The sequence below is a fragment of the Pinus tabuliformis genome, chromosome 7 (assembly GCF_031772625.1).
Source record: "Pinus tabuliformis cultivar Carrire ecotype Pingquan chromosome 7, CPIR1, whole genome shotgun sequence".
In the NCBI taxonomy this organism is placed as follows: domain Eukaryota; kingdom Viridiplantae; phylum Streptophyta; class Pinopsida; order Pinales; family Pinaceae; genus Pinus; species Pinus tabuliformis.
Genome location: NC_142293.1, coordinates 1,635,079,350 through 1,635,087,478, shown reverse-complemented (window position 1 = coordinate 1,635,087,478; position 8,129 = coordinate 1,635,079,350). Strand labels below are relative to the sequence as shown.

General features: G+C 52.7%; 1 non-coding gene and 1 pseudogene across 1 annotated transcript; both read left to right on the top strand.

Moving 5' to 3' along the window:
• The first annotated feature begins 1,893 nt into the window (after positions 1 to 1,893).
• Positions 1,894 to 2,047, top strand: LOC149254537 (5.8S ribosomal RNA). Its single transcript, XR_016267944.1, has one exon. It is a non-coding gene; the product is annotated as a 5.8S ribosomal RNA (ribosomal RNA).
• A 270-nt stretch (positions 2,048 to 2,317) lies between these two features.
• On the top strand, positions 2,318 to 4,687 carry LOC149254536 (25S ribosomal RNA; annotated as a pseudogene).
• Positions 4,688 to 8,129: the final 3,442 nt, after the last annotated feature.

The following is an 8,129-nucleotide window of genomic DNA, read 5'->3' as shown; positions in this document are numbered from 1 at the left end:
AGAAGTAGCGGGTTGTGTCTTTGTTCCTCCCTTTGGATTGTGGGTTTTTTGTGGGACTCGCGTCATTTCTTCGTTTCATGGTGTGCGCTTTGTGAACGTCCCTCTCTCTAGTGGCCTTGCACCATCGATGTATTTGTGGCTCGCGGCTTTCTCCAGCGTTGAGTGTCGGCCCGTGACAACTCCTCTTTGGAGTTTGATTCTTTGACCCCCGTTGACTCTCTCGCTGGAAAGGTTGTCGGGTGTTTTGTACACAGAGGGGTGCAATAGCGGGGTGGGTTTGTGTTATGGGAAGCAGTGTATTTGTCGTTTGAAGCCTTGTGCCACTGGGTTGGGGGGCTGTTTGCCTCTCAGTGACGTGCTCCAGACACTGGTCTCATCGTGGCCCTCGTCTTTTCTATTGGTCAAGTTTTGGGTTGTGATTTATTTTCTTGGTTGTTTGCTATGTTGTAGAGCTGGAAAGGGTGTTGTGATGAATGCATGTGGGAGGGTGTGAAGAGGTGGGACGCTTTTTTGATTGGGTGCCTTGTTTGATTTCTTTTTGGTTAGCGGACATCTTGCTCGGCGTGCTGTTGAGCTTCTCTCTTTTCTTGGGATCTTTGTTTCTTTGGTGTTGTTTTCTTCCCTTCTTCCTTTTGCCCCTAGCCTTATGGAGGAGAGGTGGGATTGTTGTGGATTGGTGTTCGGGAAGGACGAAAAGCAGTACGAGTTCCCAAGGTGGCCACCCTAGTCCTTCTCGATCACCGTCCCCTGCAGTTCCCCCCTTTTTCCGAAGGCGCGGGGTTTGGGAAGCTTGTTCTCTGTTTGAGCCTCCCCTTGTGAGCTGGTAGCCACGTTTGATATCTCTTGCTTTCCTGTTGTTTTCTTCCCTTCTTGCTTTTGGCCCCTTAGCTTTACGGAGAAAAGGTGGGATTGTTGTGGATTGGTGTTCAGGAAGGACGAAAAGTAGTGCGAGGTCCGAGGGTGGCCACCCTAGTCCTTCTCAATCGCCGTCCCCTGCAGTTCCCCCCCTTTTTGCGAAGGCACGGGGGTGGGGAAGCTTGTTCCCTGTTTGAGCCTCCCCCTGTGAGCCGGTGGACGCGTTTGATATCTCTCTTTCTTTCATGTTGTTTTCTTCCCTTCTTTCGGCCCCTAGCTTTACGGAGAAAAGGTGGGATTGTTGTGGATTGGTGTTCGGGAAGGACGAAAAGCAGTGAGAGTTCCCAGGGTGGCCACCCTAGTCCTTCTCGATCATCGTCCCCTGCAGTTCCCCCCTTTTTGCGAAGGCACGGGGTTGGGGAAGCTTGTTCTCTATTTGAAGCCTCCTCCCCTTGTGAGCCGGTAGCCACGGTTGATATATCCCTTTCTCTCTTGTTGTTCTCTTCCCTTCTTCCTTGTGGCCCCTAGCTTTATGGAGAAAAGGTGGGATTGTTGTGGATTGGTGTTCCGGAAGGACGAAACGCAGTGCGAGCTCCCGGGGTGGCCACCCTCGTCCTTCTCGATCGTCGTCCCCTTCAATTCCCCCCTTTTGCTGAAGGCACGGGGCTTGGGAGGCTTGTGCTTTGTTTTTGCTTTGTTTTCTACCCTGTTCTCTTCCTTTCGGTCCCTAGCTCTACGGAGAAAAGGGGGAATTTTTGTGGGCTGGTGTCAGGGAAGGGCTAGAAGCAGTGCGAGCTCCCAGGGTGGCCACCCTAGTCCTTCTCGATCACTGTCCCATGCATTTCCCCCCTTTTTACGAGGGTGTGGGGCTAGGGGAAGATTGTCCTCTGTTCGAGCCTCCCCCTGTGAGGGCATTAGACACCTTTGTTTCTCTTTCTCTCATGCGTTTTTCCTCCTTTTGCCCCTTGGCCTTACATTTGTTGTGGGGGGTTGCCCCTATTCAGTTTTGTGGTTGATTCTTCGGTAATACGTGGAAACGACTCTCGGCAACGGATATCTCGGTTCTTGTTACGATGAAGAACGTAGCGAAATGTGATACTTAGTGTGAATTGCAGAATCCCGTGAATCATCGAGTTTTTGAACGCAATTTGCGCCCGAGGCCTCGGTCGAGGGCACGTCTGTCTGGGCGTCGCATCCCATTCAAACGTGCTCCCTGCAATATGCTAGGGAGTAGCGGAGCTGGTCGTCCATGCCCCGTGCGGTTCGGTCGGCTGAAATACCTCAAGTGATGTTTCGTGGCGTGCGTCGGCGAGCGGTGATTTTGTCCCCTTGGATGGGCAGTCGGCGTTAGCCGATGCGGGCTTTGTGTGGCATCGCTCGAACTTGCTTTGCTCTCTTTTGTCCTCCCATGGGGTAGGGTGGATTTAGCTCCAACTTTGCGACCTCAGCTCAGGCGAGAACACCCGCTGAGTTTAAGCATATAATTAAGCGGAGGAAAAGAAACTTACAAGGATTCCCCTAGTAGCGGCGAGCGAACCGGGAAGAGCCCAGCATGAAAATCGGGCGGCAGCGCCGCCTGAATTGTAGTCTGTAGAAGCGTCCTCAGCGGCGGACCTGGGCCAAGTCCCTTGGAAGGGGGTGCCTGATAGGGTGATAGCCCCGTCGGCCCGAGACCCTGTCGCATCACGAGGCGTTGTCGGCGAGTCGGGTTGTTTGGGAATGCAACCCTAATTGGGTGGTAAATTCTATCCAAAGCTAAATATGGGCGAGAGACCGATAGCGAACAAGTACCGCGAGGGAAAGATGAAAAGGACTTTGAAAAGAGAGTTAAAGAGTGCTTGAAATTGCCGGGAGGGAAGCGGATGGAGGCTGTCGATGCGTCTCGGTCGGATGTGGAACGGCTCAAGCTGGTTCGCCGCTCGACTTGAGGTGCAAACCAACACGGGTTGCTGCATCGTCACAAGCGCGGGTGGATTACTGCCGGTCGGTTTGCCGCTGCGGTGGTCGAGGAATGAAGCATTCGCCCTCGTGGCGGGTCGTGCGCACCTGCGCGCTCGTGGTGTTGGTTGGCGGGCTTTCCATTCAACCCGTCTTGAAACATGGACCAAGGAGTCTAACATGTGTGCGAGTCAGCGGGTTTGAAAACCTGCGAGGCGCAAGGAAGCTGACGGGCGAGATCCCCTCTCTGGGGCGGTGCATCATCGACCGACCTTGAGCTTATGCGAAGGGTTCGAGTGCGAGCACACCTGTTGGGACCCGAAAGATGGTGAACTATGCCTGAGCAGGGCGAAGCCAGAGGAAACTCTGGTGGAGGCTCTTAGCGATACTGACGTGCAAATCGTTCGTCTGACTTGGGTATAGGGGCGAAAGACTAATCGAACCATTTAGTAGCTGGTTTCCTCTGAAGTTTCCTTGAGGATAGTTGGAGCTCACGCGCGAGTTTTATTGGGTAAAGCAAATTATTAGAGGCATCGGGGGCGTAATGCCCTCGACCTATTCTCAAACTTTAAATAGGTAAGAGGGTGCGGCTGCTCCATTGAGCCGTGCCATGGAATCGAGAGCTCCAAGTGGGAAATTTTTGGTAAGCAGAACTGGCGATGCGGGATGAACCGAAAGTCGAGTTATGGTGCCGAATTGCGTGCTAACCTAGATCCCACAAAGGGTGTTGGTTGATTAAGACAGTAGGATGGTGGTCATGGAAGTCGAAATCCGCTAAGGAGTGTGTAACAACTCACCTGCCGAATCAACTAGCCCCGAAAATGGATGGCGCTGAAGCGCGCAACCTATACTCGACCGTAGGAGTAATTGTCTGGCTCCGATGAGTAGGAAGATGCGGGGGTCGCTGAGAAACCTCGCGCGTGAGCTTGGGTGGATCGGCCCCCGGTGGATATCTTGGTGGTAGTAGCAAATATTCAAATGAGAACTTTGAAGACTGAAGTGGGGAAAGGTTCCATGTGAACAGCACTTGGACATGGGTTATTCGATCCTAAGAGATGGGGAAGCCTTGTATCAAGGGTGCACTCTACACGAGCATCGAAAGGGAATCGGGTTAATATTCCCGAACTGGGACATGGCGGCGGGTGGAAACGTTAGGAAATCTGGAGACGTCGTCGGGGGCCCCGGGAAGAGTTATCTTTTCTTTTTAACAGCTTGCCCACCCTGGAATCGGTTCACCCCGAGATAGGGTCCAGCAGCTAGAAGATCACCGCACGTCTTGCAGTGTCCGGTGCGCCCTCGGCGGCCCTTGAAAATATGGAGGACCGAGTACCGTTCATGCTTGGTCGTACTCATAACCGCATCAGGTCTCCAAGGCAAACAACCTCTGGTCAATAGAACAATGTAGGTAAGGGAAGTCGGCAAAACGGATCTGTAACTTCAGGAAAAGGATTGGCTCTGAGGGCTGGGCCTAGGGGTCTGCGCCCTCAACTCGAGGGCTGTCGGCAGTCTGCCCGAGCTGCTCTCGCGGCGAGGGCGGGCAGTCGCATGCCGATTGGGCTACGGGCGTAGAATGCCCCCTACCGGGGGCTTTTCCCTAGGCGTCGAACAGTCGACTCAGAACTGGTATGGACAAGGGGAATCCGACTGTTTAATTAAAACAAATCATTGCGATGGTCCCTGCGGATGCTGACGCAATGTGATTTCTGCCCAGTGCTCTGAATGTCAAAGTGAAGAAATGCAACCAAGCGTGGGTAAACGGCGAGAGTAACTATGACTCTCTTAAGGTAGCTAAATGCCTCGTCATCTAATTAGTGACGCGCATGAATGGATTAACGAGATTCCCATTGTCCCTATCTACTATCTAGCAAAACCACAGCCAAGGGAACGGGCTTGGCAGAATTAGCGGAGAAAGAAGACCCTGTTGAGCTTGAATCTAGTTCGACTTTGTGAAATGACTTGAGAGGTGTAGAATAAGTGGGAGCCGTTTTCGGAGAAGAATCCTTTGCAGACGACTTAAATACGCGACAGGGTATTGTAAGTGGCAGAGTGGCCTTGCTGCCACGATCCACTGAGATTCAGCCCTTGGTCACCTCGATTCAGAGCTTCGCTCTTGTCACAAACAAAATCTGGGCAACCCTCTCGCGCCTCTGCCTCTTTCCTCCAGACAACAATTTTTCATTGCTTGGGGGCAGGAAATTTGGGGTTTCCACACCGCGACGGAAAAGGCGCCGGAGCCTGGGAAAGCTGGGGTTTCCATGCGGCACCCAAGATGTGGGGTTTCCACCCGACGACCAAAATTTGGGGTTTCCAGGCGGCGCCCAAAATTTGGGGTTTCCATGCGGCGCCCAAGAGGTGGAGTTTCCACCCGACGACCAAAATTTTGGGTTTCTAGGCGGCGCCCAAAATTTGGGGTTTCCATGTGGCACCCAAGATGTGGGGTTTCCACCCGGCGACCAAAATTTGGGGTTTCTAGGCGGCGCCCAAAATGTGGGGTTCCAGGTGGCGCCCAAAATGTGGGGTTTCCATGCGGCGCCCAAGATGTGGGGTTTCCACGCGGTGCCCAAAATGTGGGGTTTCCAGGCGGCGCCCAAAATGTGGGGTTTCCAGGTGGCGCTCAAAATGTGGGGTTTCCAACCGGCACCCAAAATTTGGGGTTTCCACCCAACGCCCAAAATTTGGGGTTTCCATACGGCGCCCAAAATGTGGGGTTTCCACGCGGCGCCCAAAATGTGGGGTTTCCACGCGGCGCCCAAAATGTGGGGTTTCTAGGCGGCGCCCAAAATTTGGGGTTTCCATGCGGCGCCCAAAATTTGGGGTTTCCATGCGGCGCCAAAATGTGGGGTTTCCAGGCGGCGCCCAAAATTTGGGGTTTCCAGCCAACGCCCAAAATTTGGGGCTTCCATGTCTCGCCCAAAATTTGGGGTTTCCACCCGGCGCCCAAAATTTGGGGCTTCCATGCGGCACCAAGAATGTGGGGTTTCCAGGCGGCGCCCAAAATTTGGGGTTTCCAGCCGACGCCCAAAATTTGGGGCTTCCATGTGGCGCCCAGAATGTGGGGTTTCCAGGCGGCGCCCAAAATTTGGGGTTTCCGCCCGGCGCAAATTTTTTTGGGGTTTACAAGTCGCGCCCAAGCCTAGGAAAACTTGGGGTTTCTATGTCGCGCCTCGGTGCCCAAGCCGTGGGATTCTTAGGGTTTCCATGTCGCGCCCCGACCGAAATTGGCGGTGCCCAAGCCTGGGAAACTTGGGGTTTCCGAGTCGTGCCACGACCGAAACCAGCGGCTCCCAAGCCTGGGAAAACTAGGGGGTTCCAAGTCACGCCCCAGCGCCCAGGCCTTGGGAAACTTGCAGTTTCCATGTCGCGCCATGACCGAAGCCGGCGGCGCCCAAGCCTGCGGGGACTCGGGGTTTTCCATGTCACGCCCAAGCCTGGGAAGCTTGGGGTTTCCATGTCGCGCCCTTGATGGAACCACGGGTTTCCACATTTTACGGCACGAGGGAAACGTGGGGAACTTGGGGTTTCCATGATGATGCAAACCAACTCGCAAGTCTCGGGAACTTGGGGTGTTTCGAAACCGCTGCCCAAGTCTGGGGAACTCGTTGTTTCCATGTCGCGGCACACCCTGAATCGCCCGAGAGTCTGTGGAACTTCAGATTTCCATGTCGTGGGGCCACGAAGAGCCGCCAAAGTCCGGGGAACTCGGGGTGTCCATTTCGCAGCGCGATGAAAACTGCTACCCAAGTCAGCGGACACACACTGGGTTTCCATTTCGCGTCACAACAAAAATTGCTACCCAAGTCTGGGAAACGCGGTGTAAGGACCTGCGGTTCGGTTTCTCCCCGTCGGTGCGAAGTGCGAACTCTACGACCGAAATGTGGGAAGGTACATAAGTATAATGCGCATTAGAAGTGGAGCGATGGTTGGTTTATAACGTGGGAGGGTTTGGCATAACCCACGGGCTGAATCACATGTTGGGGCGACTTGAACGAAGGATTGTTTGCCGACCAGCAATAGGATGGCAAGTTTGCGACGTGTAAGGGTGTTTTTGATCCGGATTTAAACAGGAACGCAACAAATTACAGAGATAACCATATACACAAAGATGCAGCGGAAATAATACTTCATTTCATTAATGGAAAATACTGAAATATGCTTACAACAGAAATGGCAATAAACTAGCTAGGGCGATGGTAGCTTATCTCTGAGAAGAGATGTGATGGCTACCTGCCTCTGAACTGTGTTACAATGAGGCTCGAAGGCCTATTTATTGTTAAGAAACAATGGAGAACCCTTAACATTCCAAAACCTAACCCTAGGAGATGAAACGCCAAACTGTGGGCCCCGTTTGGGTAAATTGGTACATCAACTTCCCGGGGTCGTAACTTTGGCATACGATCTCCGTTTGACGCGTACAATAGCTCGTTAGAAAGATCTATCCGAGCACTACCACTTTGGGAAGGGAAACATAGGTCCATGGACCCATGTTGCCCCCAGATTTCCCAAAAAACGTCGTTTAGGGCCTCAAAACGGCTCCGGAAGTTCAGGACCCGAAAAACTGCTAAAAATAGTAAGTTGTGCTACAATTAAGGAAACTGAAAATGCTGAGAAAGACAATGGTGGGGGTCCAGGTGGACTTGGCAGGTGGCCACCAATATCCACCTGGATCATTCCTCCCCCCTTAGGAAGCAATGGTCCCCATTGCGTTGAGCTCCTCCATGAGATGAGGAAACTTCTGCTGAACTTGTTCCCTGGTGAGCCACTTGCCCTGCTGAAGGAGTTGGCCCGCTTTGACAACTCGATACAGTTGGATATTCTGTTGGCGAGTGTTCTTGATCTGTGTGTCCATGATCCGATCAGTTGCAGCTTGTTCCATGCAATCTGGATTTAATTCTGTGGGTTTGAGCTGTTCTGCAATGTCGGATGTGTCTAGCAATGGTGGAAAGTATGGCCGAAGGCGGTCCACATTAAATACTGGGTGCAGGCCAAGGAATGGGGGAATGCTGAGCTCAAATGCATTGTCTCCCATAGCCTTAGTAATGGTGTAAGGACCATATCGGAGTGGTCTCAATTTCCGATAGGCTCCAGTAAGGCGTTCCTTTTGCAAATGCAACCAGACTTTGTCGCCCACCTGAAACTTGTGTGGCACCCGATGTTGATCATGTCGCTGCTTGTACTTGGCATTTGATTTCTCAAGAATGTCATGGACCTGCTGGCGAATATGTTGGATTCGCTCAATGAAGCTGGTGGCCTTATCTGTTTCGGACTGGACATGAGATGAATTCATGTGAGTAGCTCTAAGTGGCATGGTCACATCAATGGGGCATAGTGGCTGGAAT